Raw genomic sequence first — 21,583 nt, 5'->3', positions numbered from 1 at the left:
GTATTTAAAGGAACACTTTGCACATTATGAGTATATAAAGGAACACTTTGCACATTATGAGTATATAAAGGAACACTTTGCACATTATGAGTATATAAAGGAACACTTTGCACATTATGAGTATTTAAAGGAACACTTTGCACATTATGAGTATATAAAGGAACACTTTGCACATTATGAGTATATAAAGGAACACTTTGCACATTATGAGTATTTAAAGGAACACTTTGCACATTATGAGTATATAAAGGAACACTTTGCACATTATGAGTATATAAAGGAACACTTTGCACATTATGAGTATATAAAGGAACACTTTGCACATTATGAGTATATAAAGGAACACTTTGCACATTATGAGTATATAAAGGAACACTTTGCACATTATGAGTATATAAAGGAACACTTTGCACATTATGAGTATATAAAGGAACACTTTGCACATTATGAGTATTTAAAGGAACACTTTGCACATTATGAGTATATAAAGGAACACTTTGCACATTATGAGTATATAAAGGAACACTTTGCACATTATGAGTATATAAAGGAACACTTTGCTTAGAGAGATTACTTCCTGTGGTGGCCTACCAGTTACACACCTCTTCAGGTCTCTAGCAAGACTTGGGTTCCGTGGAGCACAGTTTGGGAAACACTGGGCTCAAACATTGACTAAGTCGAAAGTACAAAAGTTCTATGCATCCAACCATGCATCCAACCATGCATCCAACCATGCATCCAACCATGCATCCAACCATGCATCCAACCATGCATCCAACCATGCATCCAACCATGCATCCAACCATGCATCCAACCATGCATCTATCTATGTATCTATCTATGTATCTATCTATCTAAGTATCTATCTATGTATCTATCTATCTAAGTATCTATCTATGTATCTATCTATGTATCTATCTATCTAAGTATCTATCTATGTATCTATCTATCTATATATCTATCTAAGTATCTATCTATGAATCTATGAATCAATGTATCAATCAATCAATCAATCAATCAATCAATCAATCAATCAATCTATCTATATAGGCCACAATATTAGAATTATTTGTATTGACTACAATCATGTTTCCGGAAACAGTTACTTCAGTCTATTTGTTGTATACAGTTAGACTAGGGTTTCTACAAATGTATTTTCCCAAGTTTGAACCCTGCCCGCCGCCATCACCCGTCATCCTGCAGGAGGTTTGGACCAGGATATAATCATCTTTCAATCTAAAGAATCATTAGAAACATGGAAAACAAACAAGTCACATTGACTTTGACCAAAACAAACAAGTCACATTGACTTTGACCAAAACAAACAAGTCACATTGACTTTGACCAAAACAAACAAGTCACATTGACTTTGACCAAAACAAACAAGTCACATTGACTTTGACCAAAACAAACAAGTCACATTGACTTTGACCAAAGCAAACAAGTCACATTGACTTTGACCAAAACAAACAAGTCACATTGACTTTGACCAAAACAAACAAGTCACATTCACTTTGACCAAAACAAACAAGTCACATTGACTTTTACCAAAACAAACAAGTCACATTGACTTGGCCCAAAACAAACAAGTTACATTGACTTTGACCAAAACAAACAAGTCACATTGACTTGGCCCAAAACAAACAAGTTACATTGACTTTGACCAAAACAAACAAGTCACATTGACTTTGACCAAAACAAACAAGTCACATTGACTTTGACCAAAACAAACAAGTCACATTGACTTTGACCAAAACAAATAAGTCACATTGACTTTGACCAAAACAAACAAGTCACATTGACTTTGACCAAAACAAACAAGTCACATTGACTTTGACCAAAACGAATAAGTCACATTGACTTTGACCAAAACGAATAAGTCACATTGACTTTGACCAAAACAAACAAGTCACATTGACTTTGACCAAAACTAATAAGTCACATTGACTTTGACCAAAACAAACAAGTCACATTGACTTTGACCAAAACAAACAAGTTACATTGACTTTGACCAAAACAAACAAGTCACATTCACTTGGACCAAAAGAAATAAGTCACATTGACTTTGACCAAAACAAACAAGTCACATTGACTTGGCCCAAAACAAACAAGTTACATTGACTTTGACCAAAACAAACAAGTGACATTGACTTGGACCAAAACAAACAAGTCACACTGACTTTGACCAAAACAAACAAGTGACATTCACTTGGACCAAAACAAACAAGTCACATTCACTTGGACCAAAACGAACAAGTCACATTCACTTGGACCAAAACAAACAAGTCTCATTCACTTTGACCAAAACAGAAAAAAAACACGTTTTCCTTGACTAATGACTTTGTCCATAGAGGAACTTTGAAATATGGTCAGTGTGGCCTCGTGGGATGGACAAAGATGAGGATGTCACAGGCCAGGAGCTAGATTAAATCTGATGTGAGGCTCTCACTAGGGTATTATTAAATAGCCAGCCTTCAGCCTTACAGCTTGAGTCATAATGAAACACAGTGAATTATTTATTCTATGTCAGCTTTATTTCTTCACTTTCCTACTCCTTTCTCTGTCTCTCTGTCTCCTAGTCTCTGTCTCTCAGTCTCTGTCTCTCTTTCTCGCTCTTTTTTCTATAACTTTCTTTCTTTCTCTCTCTTTCTTTCTCTCTTTCATTCTTTTCTCTCTTTCTCTTTTTCTCTCTTTCATTCTTTTTCTCTTTCTTTCTTTTTCTCTTTCTTTCTTTCTTTCATTCTTTTCTCTCTTTCTCTTTTTTTCTCTCTTTCATTCTTTTCTCTCTGTTTCTCTTTTTTCTCATTCTTTCTTTCTTTTCTCTATCTCTTTCTCTCTTTTTCCTTCCAGTTGTCCTGTTTCTCTTTTTTTCCTCTATTTCTTTCTTTCTCGCTCTCTTTCTTTTTCTTTCTTTATCTTTTTCTCTCCCTTTCTTTTCTCTCTGTCTCTTTTGTTTCTCTTTTTTCTCTTTCTTTCTCTCTCTCTCCCTTCTTTTCTCTCTCTCTCCCTTCTTTTCTTTCTTTCTCTCTTTTTATTTCTCTCTCTCCCTCTCTCTTTCCATCTTTTATTCTCTGTCTCACAGTTTAAGACTATTTCAAATGTGTCCAGTACTTACATTCGTATAATACCTTTTAGTGATTGAAAACTCCCTCCCACTAAAGTGTGCGAATGGATGAATGAAACTAAACAGGAATCAAAGAGAAACTTGAGTTGATCCTCCTCTGACTCGAACAGACCAGCAGTAAGAGAGGAGAAAAAGAGACAACCATTTACTTAATAACGCCATCAGTTGGATCCAATTAAGATATTGAAACCACAATGTGTGTGTAAGCGGATCTCTCTCTCGCTGTCTCTGGGACCGCTGGACTGCGAGCAGTGAAGCCCGAGGCGCATCTAAGGATTAATTAAGTGTGAGTATCTGGGTTGTTGATAGTTATTTGGGTTTAATTCTCCAATCCACTTTGATGTACTAGATAATGGGAGATAAATCCAATTTTCTAGAGTTTGATCAACGTGAGCTTCGTCTGGCTTCTCAAAGAACTCTTGTTATAGACAAAGACTCTACCGTTCAAACATACAGACTCTACCGTTCAAACATACAGACTCTACCGTTCAAACATACAGACTCTACCGTTCAAACATACAGACTCTACCGTTCAAACATACAGACTCTACCGTTCAAACATACAGACTCTACCGTTCAAACATACAGACTCTACCATTCAAACATACAGACTCTACCATTCAAACATACAGACTCTACCGTTCAAACATACAGACTCTACCATTCAAACATACAGACTCTACCATTCAAACATACAGAATCTACCATTCAAACATACAGACTCTACCATTCAAACATACAGACTCTACCGTTCAAACATACAGACTCTACCATTCAAACATACAGACTCTACCATTCAAACATACAGACTCTACCATTCAAACATACAGACTCTACCATTTAAACATACAGACTCTACCGTTCAAACATACAGACTCTACCATTTAAACATACAGACTCTACCGTTCAAACATACAGACTCTACCGTTCAAACATACAGACTCTACCGTTTAAACATACAGACTCTACCGTTCAAACATACAGACTCTACCGTTCAAACATACAGACTCTACCGTTCAAACATACAGACTCTACCGTTCAAACATACAGACTCTACCGTTCAAACATACAGACTCTACCGTTCAAACATACAGACTCTACCGTTCAAACATACAGACTCTACCATTCAAACATACAGACTCTACCATTTAAACATACAGACTCTACCATTTAAACATACAGACTCTACCGTTCAAACATACAGACTCTACCGTTCAAACATACAGACTCTACCATTCAAACATACAGACTCTACCATTTAAACATACAGACTCTACCGTTTAAACATACAGACTCTACCATTTAAACATACAGACTCTACCGTTTAAACATACAGACTCTACCATTTAAACATACAGACTCTACCATTTAAACATACAGACTCTACCGTTCAAACATACAGACTCTACCATTCAAACATACAGACTCTACCATTTAAACATACAGACTCTACCATTTAAACATACAGACTCTACCATTTAAACATACAGACTCTACCATTCAAACATACAGACTCTACAATTCAAACATACAGACTCTACCATTTAAACATACAGACTCTATCATTCAGACATACTGGCTCCACTATTTAAACATACAGGCTCTACCATTTAAACATACAGACTCTACCGTTCTTACCTACTTTTGAAATTGAATGATACACACATGTAATCGATTACTAGACAACTGAATGGTTCACTCATATATTTCATTTCACTAGATGTTCAGTTCACTCATATATTTCATTTCACTAGATAATCAGTTCATGTATTTTCAATCATTAGTTGACCAGTTTCTTCAATCATTAGATGACCAGTTTCTTCAATCATTAGATGACCAGTTTCTTCAATCATTAGATGACCCGTTTCTTCCTACCTTGATTTTCAATTTAAATATGTGTCTGTTAGTTCCCACCCGTCCCTTTCTATAAAGGTGATACTCGATTGATTAGTCCGCGGAGTACTCCTAGATAGGGGTGATTAGTCTTTAATCAGTCATGAATGCACGACACAAATTAGTCCACCAATTTACTGCGCACGTGTTCTTCATCTCTGGTCATTGAAGTCGATAAAGAAAAAAATATGCTCACCTGTTTGTCCCAAGTCATTTGTTTGTCTCCTGTCATTTGTTTGTCTCCTGTCATTTGTTTCAAGGTAGGTGTGTCACTTCTAATTCTAATCCTAAAACTAAAGATGACATTTGTTAATCCAAACAATTAGTTTATTATGTGTTGTAAAGACTGAGATAAGTGTCCTGTCACATAACTCTACAGATTAATACTCCTCTTCAAGTCAGATATGACAATTAACACCTTGGTTTAACCCATAGCTAAAAACAATGTTCATCTCGGGACTTGAGTTTAGGACTGAACACATATTTCAAACAGTGGAACACTTGAATGTTTTGAAACAATGTCTATAAATAGTTCCTAAGTCAAAAGTATTTCAACAGACTCTTTGAACAGATTTCTGCCAAAGGCTTTCTCAGCGGGTACTTCCTTACGCGAGCAGCGCACACGTGCCGAGTGATTCCACGTCGTGTTCTAGGCACGCTGTTGTCGCCCTAGGTGCTGACGGTGGAGCAGCTGACACAGACCACATCGCTGCTGTGGTAGGTGCTGCTCAAATATGTGCGACGATCTGTCGTGACTTCGGGCCAGAACTTGGTGGATTACAAACCTTACTGAACGGATTAAAGTGAATTAAACACAATCCAGTGGGTGACTTCGATACAAAAAAAACTGGCAACACTCTCTCTCTCTCTCTCTCTCTCTCAGTCTCTCTCTGTCTCTCTCTCTCTTTCTCTTATCATGAATAACATTGTGTGTGTGGATTTTTTTGGTCAAAATTAATCCATAGACTACTTCTGTTTGGTATTCTAATTTTATCTGCGTTTTCCACCCCATTCATTTCAAGTCCCCCTTTGATAAAGTTGTGTCTAACTTAAGGAAAGAGAGAGAGACACTGGTATGGTGTGAAACAAAGAGAGACACTGGTATGGTGTGAAACAAAGAGTGACACTGGTATGGTGTGAAACAAAGAGTGACACTGGTATGGTGTGAAACAAAGAGTGACACTGGTATGGTGTGAAACAAAGAGAGACACTGGTATGGTGTGAAACAAAGAGTGACACTGGTATGGTGTACTGAATACAAATCAATTTTAGCAGACGTTAAGTTTCCAATGTCCAATAAGGATTTACAAATTATACGTATAAATGTTCAAGGAAATAGATTTAACCTACTGTACGAAATGTATGGGCTTCCCCAATGTTTGAACCTACTGTACGAAATGTATGGGCTTCCCCAATGTTTGAACCTACTGTACGAAATGTATGGGCTTCCCCAATGTTTGAACCTACTGTACGAAATGTATGGGCTTCCCCAATGTTTGAACCTACTGTACGAAATGTGTGGACTGCCCCAATGTTTGAACCTACTGTACGAAATGTATGGACTGCCCTAATGTTTGAACCTACTGTACGAAATGTATGGGCTGCCCTAATGTTTGAACCTACTGTACGAAATGTATGGACTGCCCCAATGTTTGAACCTACTGTACGAAATGTATGGGCTGTCCCAATGTTTGAACCTACTGTACGAAATGTATGGACTGCCCCAATGTTTCATTTGAAAACAATTAACAAAAGATGTTTTCGTTCAGAGAAAAACAAGAAGCATTCTTCTCGTATCAAAGAGTTCTCTAACCTTCTTGCTGCTAACTTCCTATCGGATGATGACATCTTCACAAGTCTACCATCAACATTTATGAGGCTCGTTGACTTGTGAAATGAAGGCTAATTTCATGTCCATTATGCACTGGGTCAAATAGGAATGTATCAATTAGTTCTAAAACTTTGGTCATTGGCATTTATTATTTCTAATTATAAGGTTAAAAATAATTTCTAGATTAAACATACTTTTTTAGGTGATCATTTGTTTGTCTCAATTTCAAACGAACTCATTTAGTTCTAGGTTTCAATTTAAATTAAATCTATTATAATCACAGATATATATATATATATATATATATATATATATATATATATATATATATATATATATATATATATATATATATATATATATATATATATATATATATATATATATATGGCAAAATATGTAGGTCTCAGCTGGGGCAGCTCAGCCACGGGAAATACTGGATTCCTCACTAATCTTCGGACTCGAAGACAAGTCTTATTATATATATATATATATGCCTAGACTGGACATGGAGATCGTTTAACACTACAAAAAATGTTGCGTTGCTTAGTAAAGTAGTTATTAGAAGTTATTCGAAGTTATTAAAATGCTGTATTTTTTTCAACATGCAAATTAATGTTTAGATGTAGATCGAGTAGTCCGAGTAATTTAACACCGAAAATAAGAGCACTCTCGTCTCATAATTATTATTTATCACTTTTTAGATACATGATCTGAATCTAGAAAATCAATATATAGGCGCCATTATAGGCCTATTTTATAGGTCTGTGATCTGATCCTTATCGGATAAGAATTGGTTTCCGTTTTCCAGTCTTGGTATAACATATATAGGTCTGTGATTTTAATAGAAATAAGATATACGTTTTACTTTAAATTAGTTCTAGTTTTAATTGAATTAGATCTAGGTTTTAATACATGTCGATGTGTGACGTCATGAAAAAGCAAACTGTATGACACCAGTTGTTGCCTTTATACATTGCTTGACTTTTGTTCTGTTTCACCTAACAGACATCATATTTTATATTTACTACTGGGATAAAAGTATTTCTATGCCATGGTGTACTATTCTAGAGACTCATTAGAAGCAAAAGATTTCCCGCTCTAAGTGGGCCTTCATTCAAGCCCCTCATCTTTCACGGCTTACCGACTCACCGGGAAGTAATTCGCGCCAACTACACTCAGCGCGCGTGCGTTTTGCCAATTTGGCTTCCGCTTGAGTACTTTCTTGTCACAGCAATTTCCGAGAGGTCACGTGGACTTAGTTGCTGCACGTGTAGTACCTGGAACTTGAGTCGGCACGTGCATCGAGGCGGACAGAAAGCAACCAAAGGCAGCGGTAGCAATTTTCCACCGAACATCGCCATATGGCCTATAATGATGTTGTCACTGACGACATTGTTGGTGATATAACACCGCGACAGACGATTCAGTTTTGTACCTTTACTGACATCTGTGAGGGTATTTTCTTCACAAAGGCAACATTTTGCTGTCACTTTAGTTGATTTATAAAGTCAGTATGAAGCATGTTTGGACGTGGGACACATTAACCAATTAAAGAAGTCTTTCAAGGCTAGTGTGTCGTCTGGCCAACTGTCAAATTGCGGTATCCACCGGCAGGGCCGGTCCTAGAGGTTGCGGGGCCCTATGCGAAACGGATTGCGCGGGGCCTTTTTTGGGTTGTGATAAGGATAATAAGTGAAAATTAAGATTTTGTATTAGAAAATAAATTCGTCGTTGCATTTTATTTATACTTTACTCAGTACAAAATCACTGTCAAATTAACTTTACGAGCCATCTACAGTAGATAGTAGTTTTCCAACAAAATGTCGATGAACATTCAGATCAGTCTTTTAGATTTACTAGCAACTCGCAAAATATCACTTTTTTTTATATAAGAGGTCGAGATAGATTTAGATGTATATTAATAAGCTAGTGGCTATTGAAGTAAATTAAGTATTTGAAGTTATTGTTTTGGTTAAAATTCAGCTTATTATTACATTTTTATGAAATAAAAGCTGACAATGCCTTTTTTTTTTATCGCGAGTAGGATTGGCGTTTTCCATATTGAATGACACATCGAAATGACAATTTTGTCTGTTTTAAGAGTTCCATCAGTTTTCAGAAGATTTTAATCATCTCAGGACATTTTCATGACTTTTTCTTATGTTTCATAATTTCAGGAGAATTCCAGAAACCTTTTAATAATAAGTTAAAATGTTATAATTTAATCATTTACACCTAGTATTCGCATCGCGCGGGGCCTATGAAATTGCGGGGCCCACTGCGGCCGCATAGGTTGCAGTGGCCTAAGACCGGCCCTGTCCACCGGTCGTGTTTCTTGGGACCAATAGTTCAAGAAACAATCAATAATTTAAATACAAATCAACAAAAACATTTGAATGGATAAAATACTAGATCACAAATTTAAGTCTATTTTTACAATTCCTCTATTCAGCTTAAAAATTCATTCGATCAAAAAACAAAAACAAAAAAAAAACATACAAAGATATGGGTGGGTGCCAGGGGCGGACTGGGTATCAAAATCGGCCCGGGCATTACCATATAAATGGCCCACAAATGGCATATCATATTATGAGCGTAGCCAGGTTTTTTTTCGGTGGGCGGGGTTGTGAATTTTTTTTAACCTCCCCCCCCCCCCAATAGATCTAGAATTGAGAACTCACAGAATGGTCAGACTATGGTCAGAGTAAATGGAAGTGAATATTCACATGACCTGTTGGGTTATTAAATGTGTTTGAATATTCACATACCTGTTGGGTTATTAAATGTGTTTGAATATTCACATACCTGTTGGGTTATTAAATGTGTTTGAATATTCACATACCTGTTGGGTTATTAAATGTGTTTGAATATTCACATACCTGTTGGGTTATTAAATGTGTTTGAATATTCACATACCTGTTGGGTTATTAAATGTGTTTGAATATTCACATGACCTATTGGGTTATTAAATGTGTTTGAATATTCACATGACCTGTTGGGTTATTAAATGTGTTTGAATATTCACATACCTGTTGGGTTATTAAATGTGTTTGAATATTCACATACCTGTTGGGTTATTAAATGTGTTTGAATATTCACATGACCTGTTGGGTTATTAAATGTGTTTGAATATTCACATGACCTGTTGGGTTATTAAATGTGTTTGAATATTCACATGACCTGTTGGGTTATTAAATGTGTTTGAATATTCACATACCTGTTGGGTTATTAAATGTGTTTGAATATTCACATGACCTGTTGGGTTATTAAATGTGTTTGAATATTCACATGACCTGTTGGGTTATTAAATGTGTTTGAATATTCACATGACCTGTTGGGTTATTAAATGTGTTTGAATATTCACATGACCTGTTGGGTTATTAAATGTGTTTGAATATTCACATGACCTGTTGGGTTATTAAATGTGTTTGAATATTCACATGACCTGTTGGGTTATTAAATGTGTTTGAATATTCACATACCTGTTGGGTTATTAAATGTGTTTGAATATTCACATGACCTGTTGGGTTATTAAATGTGTTTGAATATTCACATGACCTGTTGGGTTATTAAATGTGTTTGAATATTCACATGACCTGTTGGGTTATTAAATGTGTTTGAATATTCACATGACCTGTTGGGTTATTAAATGTGTTTGAATATTCACATGACCTGTTGGGTTATTAAATGTGTTTGAATATTCACATGACCTGTTGGGTTATTAAATGTGTTTTCAAGCATGGGAGTTAGTGTTATTTGTTTACATTCACAGGTTATACATTCACAGGTTATACATTCACAGGTTATACATTCACAGGTTATACATTCACAGGTTATACATTCACAGGTTATACATTCACAGGTTATACATTCACAGGTTATACATTCACAGGTTATACATTCACAGGTTATACATTCACAGGTTATACTGAATGTAGTGTGGAAGCTGAGACGTTTATAAATGGTCCAATCAACGATTGCAATAAATAAAAACAAATGTATATTTGCCTTTGAACAAATTATCAATAGGTCCTATTCATTAAGTTTCGCATGACCTTTATTTCCTGAAGCCATGTTGATATGGAATAAGGACATTATATTAATCTAAAAGATTTGCAATGTGTTCTAGTATTATCAATGTGATACTAGTTAGTGATACTGGTCTGTAGTTTTCTGGATCAGATTTTTCTCATTTTTTTAAATATGGGAGTGACTTTAGATTCTTTCCAGTTCATCGGTTAAGTGATGCCTTAAAAAAATATTTGTGAACACTGCTTCTGAACCTGGGGTCCTGGGTACGAATCTCTCTGGATTTTGAATTTCGGGATTTTAGGACGCACCTGAGTCCACCCAACTCTAACGGGTACATTAGTTGGGGAAAGTAAATGCGATTGGTCGTTGTGCTGGCCACATGACACCCTGCTCTTTAACCGTTGACCAAAGAAACAGATGACCTTAATATCATCTGCCCTATAGATCGCAAGGTCTGAAAGGGAATTAAAAATGTATGATTCGATAGCTCGAGCAATGGGAAAGACGAAGATTGAGTACACAAGAAGCAGCAGCTAGAGTACAACCGAGAGCGCGGAAGTTTTAAAGAAGTTTTTTCTTTTAGCGGCCCTCGAAAGGGGAAAAGACGCTATTAGTTTTTTGTGGTATGTCTGTCCGTCCCGTTTAGATCTCAGAAACAAGAAGAGAAAATGAAAATCGGACATCATGATATTTTAGATCATTCAAAGTTCTTATGCAACGGCTACTTTTTCTTTTCCGAAAGTGAACCATCAAATTTTTTAAATTATTTATGCCAGCAGATTTTTCAAAAAATTACACCACTTTTCAATGAAAAACTTCAGGGGAGGTAACTTTTTTTAAAAGGTCATGGACTTTTTCATTAATAAATCAAGCTTCATTCATAGTTTCGCGCATTGGTACAAAGCATTAATATTTGCATCTAAGGTCACAATGGTAAAAGTGTGAATGGATCATTATAAAATATAGTTTACATTTATTAACAAAACTCATTGAATAGAATATTGATTCAAATGTTATTTTTAAAAAAGAATTTTGATACCTACTTCGTTTTAGTTATAAGTTTTAAAAGTAACGAACTACTTTTATAGCGTGCAGTTTTGACATATCCTCAATATTGGGGGCTACACTTGACAGTGACAGTCTAAATAAGACTAAAATAGAGCCCAGACCTACATAATTTTAATACGAGTTCTAGTCTAGATATAGTAGACTTAGATATAGACTAGATCTAGAGACTTAGATCTATTTCTAGATCTAGGCTTAGATCTAGTTCTAAACCTAGACTTAGATCTTGAATCTAGATTTAGATCTAAAACTAGGTCTAGATCTAGATAGATCTACGTCTAGTTTGTATGACAAATGAAAATGAAGATATTTATTTGTATTTGCGAGGGGAAAGTCTTGATGTCATTTGTACACAATTGTAGCTTAAAGTAGGTCAAGAATGTTTTTTTTCTTGTTGCCAATTTATCTAATATTGTTAGAAGAATAAATCTTTTTTAGTTTCTCTTTATTACAATGTAACATATTAATTTTGAATGTATGGATAAGGTTAATATAATAATTTTTTTTAAATATAAGTGTACGCTAAATGAATATATGGAGATGCTGTGGATGAGGGGTAAAGCACTTGGAACTGGAAGTCCCGTGTTAGAATCCTGGTGAAGACTCTAGGTGGACCACTTCGAGGGCCGGTTTTGAGTTAGTGTTTCACACAAACTGTCTTTGTAACCTTGTTTCTTTCTACTTTCTTAAATTAGAAGTGAAATTCAATTTGTATTGTGCACAAAGTGTGTTCAATATTTTCGTGAGTCCAAGTTGACGAATAACATTGTTTCTGTTCTGCTTCTTCATTGCAACAAGGAGCTCCGGATCAGAGTGCTGGAAGGCATGGACATCCCAACAATACAATCATCCACCACGCAAGCGCACCGTATCATAGTACATTGTAGACCTTAAGAGAATACGTTTCTGAAGCTCAGAAATGTAAGAATGTAAGAGCTTACCGGTACCCGAGCTGACTAAGGGGTTGATAAACTTAAAGTTTTGGGCTTTGGTGGCGGTCACTAGTATATTATGCTCCCAGATGAATCACAGTTTGTTTGTTTCTTTTAGCCGAGGCAGAATTTGATATCACTAAACAAGCCCATTCTTGATGGGTAAAGTTTGCCACAGTGCGTGCATATGAATGTAAAGTTTGCCACAGTGCGTGCATATGAATGTAAAGTTTGCCACAGTGCGTGCATATGAATGTAAAGTTTGCCACAGTGCGTGCATATGAATGTAAAGCCCAGTATACCCTAACCCTATGCATAAATGTGCGTACAGCATAACATACAGCATATATAGCATAGCATACAATATATATATATATATATATATGCGAATACAAAAAAAGCAGTGTTTCTCAACCTTAGGCGAATTTTGAGGCCTTTCTCTTGATTGCTTGGGGGTCTGGGGGAGCGCTTTAAGCCTTCCCAATGGGGTTCCGACGCCAAAAGCGTTTTCTTGCATTCTTCACCGCAGAAACGCATTCTCCTGATATGTACAGTTTATTATTCATTAGTGGGCTTCGGGGCAAACCCCCGACGCCCAAAAGCGTTCTCTTGCATTTTTCACTGCAGAAACGCATTCTCCAGACAATAACAGCTCATTATTCATCTTATTAAAGAAGGACCTTTTGAATAGTGTTTTACTTGAAAAATATTCTAATATGAAATTATAGGCCCTTACTACATTGCAATAAAAATGGTTTGAAGTCTTTGAGGATCGGCGCCGAAATAAAAATTATTCGAAAAATACTATTATTGAAAAAGCTCATTTATAAGTGATACATTTTGTTCAATAGGCCTGTTTGTAACTTTGTTTTGTTACAGATCTAGAATTCAAAGCTCTAAACAAAAAATTTCGGAAGTGGTAGGAGAACATAAGTGGACCAATTAGATTCTACGCTAATTATTATTATTTTTTTTTTTGCATTTTTAGGATTCAAACATTAATTATGATTTATAGTCCCAAATTTATTTAACTAGAAAAATATCCGATTGAGTAAAGGTTGGAAAAAGGCGACTAGCAAAAGAATATTTGGGTTCAGATTTACTCTCAATCGTTACTCTTATACTGAAAAATTTCGAATGAATTCTAAATTTTCCAAAGGAAAGTCTTTCTTTAAAACAAATATGATAAATTCATGAGAAATTACATAAACTCTGTCGCCATATTTGACTATACTGTTTTTAAAACGTCATGTTTTCGTCTGAGAAGGGGAGAAGGCGTGTAAGTGAAAACGATTAATCTTTGCTCCTTTTTATAATTTCTGCTAATGATTGCATTAGGCATTAAAGAATAGATGTGGGGCGACTCGATATAAGAATTATATTTATAGCATGTATAAATTATATTAGTGACTGATTCTTTTTTAAATTTTTGTATTTTCTGAACTACAATACAAATAGAAAAAGTATTGGTTTGTCCTATGGGCGGAAGGCGATTGCATGTATTTTCATTTTGTATTTACTAATGATAAACTTTGAGATTAGAGTGTGGTGCGATATAATATACAAATGAGTTCACATATCAATACATAGCTTATATTATATAGATATTCATCTAATTTTATTCACAAACTATGATTTCTCCATAAAAAAAATGACCGCTCCCCCACTCAGAGGCTAGAGTGGGGAGGGCAGTAGATGCAATCACTCCTCCTTACCCCACAGAATCGACCAAGATACCAGAAGGGGAGCGACATAATATAAAAATTATATTTTAATTCAACTAATTTTATTCATAAACTATGATTTCTCCATCAAAGTAGGACCGGCAGGGAAGGGCAGTATTCGCTCCCCCCCCCCCAACCCCACCCAATTGGCCAACAGGGGAAAGACATAATATAAAGATAGGTTAAAACATCAATAACAAGTTTTCATCGAATAGATATTTCATTGATTCTGTTAGCAAGCTGGGAGTTCTAAACATAAACTCGAAAGTTTATGGGGGGGGGGGGGGGGGTTTGATGCCATCACCCCCTCCCGACCCCACCAAATCGGCCAACATACTAGAGGGGGGCGAAATAATCTAAAAATAGGTGGAAATATAAATAATTCGTATATATTATTAACATAAGCAATAAATTCGTATACAAGTTGTGTGAATTCTGTACTAAAATTTGATCGCCCCTCCCCCCTGGATCCGCCAGTGATCGTCAGCAAACAGCATTTCCCTAATCAGGATACGCTGTCTAGCCGTTTTGGCTTGAAGTTTAAAATCTTTCCATCGGATCTACTGTGGACATATCCCCATCTTAAAGAGATTTAAAGGCGCTAGCGAGTACAGCCGAGAAGTTGTCGAACATTGTTGGAGGAAGTACATTTCCCTCTGGAGTCACTTGTAGAGAAATACTCGTATAAGGTATAAGGTATAAGGTAATGCTGTTTCAGTCAAATCTAGTAGTCTTTAATGCCTAATAAAGAAAAAATGTAGGCTACAAATAATGTTAAGTCTGTTTCTAAATTTTATACTTTTTCATTTTAATATATAATAACTATTTCCAAAGTATCATAAAACACTAGATTTAAATATATAATCAATAATCATTTACAGTTGTGTAACAATCCATGAATTTAGTAGTATTGTTAAAAAAAAGTAACTATTTTTGAGAGCTAACCGCACCGGGTGATACTGACAACTTGTGACGCCACTGGTATTTGATAACTTGATAATTGAGTCCCGAAATACCTAAACTCCTGGCACGTTGACATATGGTTGAGGTTAGGACCCCCCCCCCCCCCAACAGCCTACCAGCCACTTACATTTTTTAATAATAATACTAATACTTAGTCTAATATTTAATATTACATTTCATAAATCTTTTATTTAAATTGCCGTCACAGTTCGTAATAAATAATTTTTTCGCTCTACTCTAAGATAACAGTATAGTTTCTTCTCTCTACTCTAAGTTAACAGTATAGTTTCTTCTCTCTACTCTAAGATAACAGTATAGTTTCTTCTCTCTACTCTAAGATAACAGTATAGTTTCTTCTCTCTACTCTAAGTTAACAGTATAGTTCCTTCTATCTACTCTAAGTTAACAGTATAGTTCCTTCTATCTACTCTAAGTTAACAGTATAGTTCCTTCTATCTACTCTAAGTTAACAGTATAGTTTCTTCTATCTACTCTAAGATAACAGTATAGTTTCTTCTATCTACTCTAAGATAACAGTATAGTTTCTTCTATCTACTCTAAGATAACAGTATAGTTCCTTCTATCTACTCTAAGTTAACAGTATAGTTCCTTCTCTCTACTCTAAGTTAACAGTATAGTTCCTTCTATCTACTCTAAGATAACAGTATAGTTCCTTCTCTCTACTCTAAGTTAACAGTATAGTTCCTTCTCTCTACTCTATGTTAACAGTATAGTTCCTTCTCTCTACTCTAAGTTAACAGTATAGTTCCTTCTCTCTACTCTATGTTAACAGTATAGTTCCTTCTCTCTACTCTAAGTTAACAGTATAGTTCCTTCTCTCTACTCTATGTTAACAGTATAGTTCCTTCTCTCTACTCTAAGATAACAGTATAGTTCCTTCTCTCTACTCTAAGATAACAGTATAGTTCCTTCTCTCTACTCTAAGATAACAGTATAGTTCCTTCTATCTACTCTAAGATAACAGTATAGTTCCTTCTCTCTACTCTAAGATAACAGTATAGTTCCTTCTATCTACTCTATGTTAACAGTATAGTTCCTTCTCTCTACTCTAAGTTAACAGTATAGTTCCTTCTCTCTACTCTAAGTTAACAGTATAGTTCCTTCTATCTACTCTAAGATAACAGTATAGTTTCTTCTCTCTACTCTAAGATAACAGTATAGTTCCTTCTCTCTACTCTAAGTTAACAGTATAGTTCCTTCTCTCTACTCTAAGATAACAGTATAGTTCCTTCTCTCTACTCTAAGTTAACAGTATAGTTCCTTCTCTCTACTCTAAGATAACAGTATAGTTCCTTCTATCTACTCTAAGTTAACAGTATAGTTCCTTCTCTCTACTCTAAGATAACAGTATAGTTCCTTCTCTCTACTCTAAGTTAACAGTATAGTTCCTTCTCTCTACTCTAAGATAACAGTATAGTTCCTTCTCTCTACTCTAAGTTAACAGTATAGTTCCTTCTCTCTACTCTAAGTTAACAGTATAGTTCCTTCTCTCTACTCTAAGTTAACAGTATAGTTCCTTCTCTCTACTCTAAGTTAACAGTATAGTTCCTTCTCTCTACTCTAAGATAACAGTATAGTTCCTTCTATCTACTCTAAGTTAACAGTATAGTTCCTTCTCTCTACTCTAAGATAACAGTATAGTTCCTTCTCTCTACTCTAAGTTAACAGTATAGTTCCTTCTCTCTACTCTAAGTTAACAGTATAGTTCCTTCTCTCTACTCTAAGTTAACAGTATAGTTCCTTCTCTCTACTCTAAGATAACAGTATAGTTCCTTCTATCTACTCTAAGTTAACAGTATAGTTCCTTCTCTCTACTCTAAGTTAACAGCGTCTATCTCTAGAGGTGTCCGATATTTGTAGTCTTTGAAAAACCACACTTAGCCTCTCATTTCCTTACATTTCTTCTAGTCAGCCGTTCATCAGATATCGCCATCAATATTATCCATCAATTTCTCAAGAGTTGAACTTGTTTTGTTCAAAGCACGTTGGACTAACACATCAGAAACAGGCACACAGGTAATTCCCGTTGATCGGAGCATCTCACGGAAAGGTCTCAGTTCTTTGTTTAGACTGTTTTAGCGGCCACTCTCAGAAGAGCTTCACAAACGAACGCGAAACAAAACTACGCCACCTCTAAACATACAATCTCTTTTATTCCTACCAAATTGGACGGGGTCCTATCAAAAATGAGGTTAAAAAAAGATGTAGCGCACCGTCACACGGCTAGCGTTATCTCTGGAACGTTGAAAGTCAGCACGGCCATCAACTAGGCTGTTCAGTTTTCTGTACACTAACTGACAATAGACTGGCGGCCTGTTCACGTGACCAGCGATTCCGCCCTGCTTGCTATTGGTAGGCCTATTAACTTTATACAAACAATTATCCACAAAAATTATAAATCTGTACTAGATTGTTTATTTTCTAATGCTATTCAAATGTAGCCTAGACCTAGAAAAGATCAAAACATTATTTGAGCAATCATTGCAAAGAGAAGAAAAGGATTAATATCAATGTTTAGAAAAACAAATTAACATTAATTAAAACAATCATAATAATAAAACCTTTATTCATATTAACCGATATTTTAATTCCAATAATGAATCAATTATAATGAAGCTAACGAAAAGAACTAGGTTAACGTGACGAAACGAAACGAGAAAAACTTTTGGGAAAACAGTTTCAACACAAGAAAAACATAAAATACTTTTAAAAAAAACAACAAAAGTTAATACGAAGTGTCATTGTATCAATTAGTCTTGATCAGTCATGTAATTAAATGTGTAATAGATCTTGACCAACAACAATAAATCTGTGTGATTGGAACTTTTTTTTTTACCAATTGTTTTTGTTAATCGCTATTTCATGCTTTTAGTTTTCTCAATACTCTGTGACCCTATCACTTATCTCATTAATGCCCAAAATACGGCCAGATCCGACCGCGACGTTGCTTCATCCGGCCCCAGAAGTGGCTTCATCCGGCCCGCCGAAACGTCAACACAAAGTGTAGAAAGCCCAACTCATCCCCCCCCCCCACCCGAAAAGGTTAAAAATGTCTCTTGATGTACGTTAGGGCCCTGGAAAAGTGGACGCTTTTGTACTTTATTTGTGGAACATGATAATAAGCCAACCTATGTATTTGAAAAGAAAGTGTGGCTATTTTTTAAAACAACAACATCTACACGCCTTTTGAAACATGTATGGCAGCATTCTTGGTTTGAGCTGCGAATAAAAGATTGTTAAACTACGCCTAGGGATTGGAGGATCGATGGGAATAGTTACCAAAAGAGACCAGAAAACGAGTCAATAGTAAGGCTAGCTACTATGTTGCTCACATTTTAACTAAAGAAATAAAGACATTTTTCAACGCGTAAAAAAAAGGTGAGCTTCAAAGAACCCAGTTGTGAATGTAAGTCCTAGATCCACGAGTTTCTAATCCAATAGTTTCAGGTCCATTTCATTTCCTTTTTGTTTCTTTTCGCTCATCTGGCCCGCGACTGTCTGGATCAGTTGGGAAAGTGGGGGTGGGGGTGGAGAAGAAAGGGATACCTGGGTGAATTTTTTTTTACCGTATTTGCTTTATAAAGTACTAGTCGACCGGCGGCGTAGCATACGCCGCTATTTAGCAGTGCCGGTCTTAGGCCACTGCAACCTATGCGACCGAAGGATCCGCACTTTCATGGGACCCGCGCTAATTCAAGGTGTATAAATTATTAAATTAAAGCATTTTATAACTTAAATCAGATTTCCCGCGCCCTCTTGTCATTTTACCAGGAGCTCCTGGAAATCTCCCGAAATTGCAAAAGATACAATAAAGTCCTTAAAATATACGGAAATATATAAACAAAAATTGTCATTTTGGGGTGTCATTCAATATGGAAAACGCCAATCCTACGCGCTATTAATAAAAACGGCATTATGCAATAGCCGTAAATGTGTAATCAGGTGAAAGAAGCTTTTTGCCCCTCAAACTAATGAAGAATTACTTGAGGTCAACAATTCTCAAAGAAAGATTGAAACGGTAATTCTTGCTATTGAGCGGGATCTATGTAGGAAACAGAATTCTTATTACTTGTCGTTTAAACTGTTGAGGGAAGAAGAGAATTGTAGATATAGATTTATTAAAATAATAATTATAAAAAAAAGGGAACGACCTGAATTCGAACTTATGGTGAGGTGCTGACCATTCTGCAAGTGAGGTGCTGACCACTCTGCAAGTGAGGTGCTGACCACTCTGCAAGTGAGGTGCCTATGAAAATAGAAGATTGTACGGTTATCTATTGTTTGTTGCAAACTTACTTTAAGGCGACGACGTATATAGGGGACTACGTTAGCTGATACCACCACTTCAGTCAAGTACAATTATTTCTTTCCCTTGTTCGAGATACCGAACAAAATAATTAATTACAATAATTTAATTAACTAATTGGTTATTTTTTAATTGTTTCTTGTGTTGTCAGGTAAAATAAATAATTTTCAAAGTTTTAGCTTGATCCAAGATTCGGTATTGGAGAAATAACGTTTACAAACTTTTTACCAGACAGACAGAGTGAGTTGATATAAAATTTGTAAGAAATGTTTTAGAGTTACAGGGTACCAAAACATTCGCGGTCATTAAAAGCAGACGCCTTGGCTGGCTAGGTCATGTTCATAGATTGCCACAAGGTGGACATCCACAAGACATTTTGTATGGTGACCTAAGAGAAGGCAGAATAGCCGCTGGTCGTCCACTTTTAAGGTATACGGATGTATGCAAAGTACCAGTAAGCTCTTCAAAATTGACACAAACAGTTGGGAAACAGAGGCATAAAGAGCAAACCTAAAGGAGGATCCAAGATTGCCAATGGCATACATAGCAGAAGTAAGCAGGGTGAAGGTGCGATAGCACCTGGTGATTACTGATGTGTTAGCACAGCAGCATAACATGGATTGGCGTCTTTAGGCACACGAGAAGAGGCAAAGGGAAAAGATCATTTCTCGAGATGTAAAATACCAAGTAGTAGTACTCAAGTAGTAGTACTCAAGTAGTAGTACTCAAGTAGTAGTACTCAAGTAGTAGAACTCAAGTAGTAGTACTCAAGTAGTAGTACTCAAGTAGTAGAACTCAAGTAGTAGTACTCAAGCAGTAGAACTCAAGTAGTAGTACTCAAGTAGTAGAACTCAAGTAGAAGTACTCAAGTAGTAGAACTCAAGTAGTAGAACTCAAGTAGTAGAACTCAAGTAGTAGATCTCAAGTAGAAGTACTCAAGTAGTAGAACTCAAGTAGTAGAACTCAAGTAGAAGTACTCAAGTAGTAGAACTCAAGTAGTAGTACTCAAGTAGTAGTACTCAAGTAGTAGTACTCAAGTAGTAGTACTCAAGTAGTAGAACTCAAGTAGTAGAACTCAAGTAGTAGAACTCAAGTAGAAGTACTCAAGTAGTAGAACTCAAGTAGTAGAACTCAAGTAGTAGAACTCAAGTAGTAGTACTCAAGTAGTAGTACTCAAGTAGTAGAACTCAAGTAGTAGTACTCAAGTAGTAGAACTCAAGTAGTAGTACTCAAGTAGTAGAACTCAAGTAGTAGAACTCAAGTAGAAGTACTCAAGTAGTAGAACTCAAGTAGTAGTACTCAAGTAGTAGAACTCAAGTAGTAGTACTCAAGTAGTAGAACTCAAGTAGAAGTACTCAAGTAGTAGAACTCAAGTAGTAGAACTCAAGTAGTAGAACTCAAGTAGTAGAACTCAAGTAGAAGTACTCAAGTAGTAGAACTCAAGTAGTAGAACTCAAGTAGAAGTACTCAAGTAGTAGAACTCAAGTAGTAGTACTCAAGTAGTAGAACTCAAGTAGTAGAACTCAAGTAGAAGTACTCAAGTAGTAGAACTCAAGTAGTAGAACTCAAGTAGAAGTACTCAAGTAGTAGAACTCAAGTAGAAGTACTCAAGTAGTAGAACTCAAGTAGTAGTACTCAAGTAGTAGTACTCAAGTAGTAGTACTCAAGTAGTAGTACTCAAGTAGTAGA

Source organism: Biomphalaria glabrata, chromosome 3, assembly GCF_947242115.1.
Source record: "Biomphalaria glabrata chromosome 3, xgBioGlab47.1, whole genome shotgun sequence".
In the NCBI taxonomy this organism is placed as follows: Eukaryota; Metazoa; Mollusca; class Gastropoda; family Planorbidae; genus Biomphalaria; species Biomphalaria glabrata.
The sequence above is the reverse complement of the archived record's forward strand: the minus strand, read 5'-3'. Positions refer to the sequence as shown.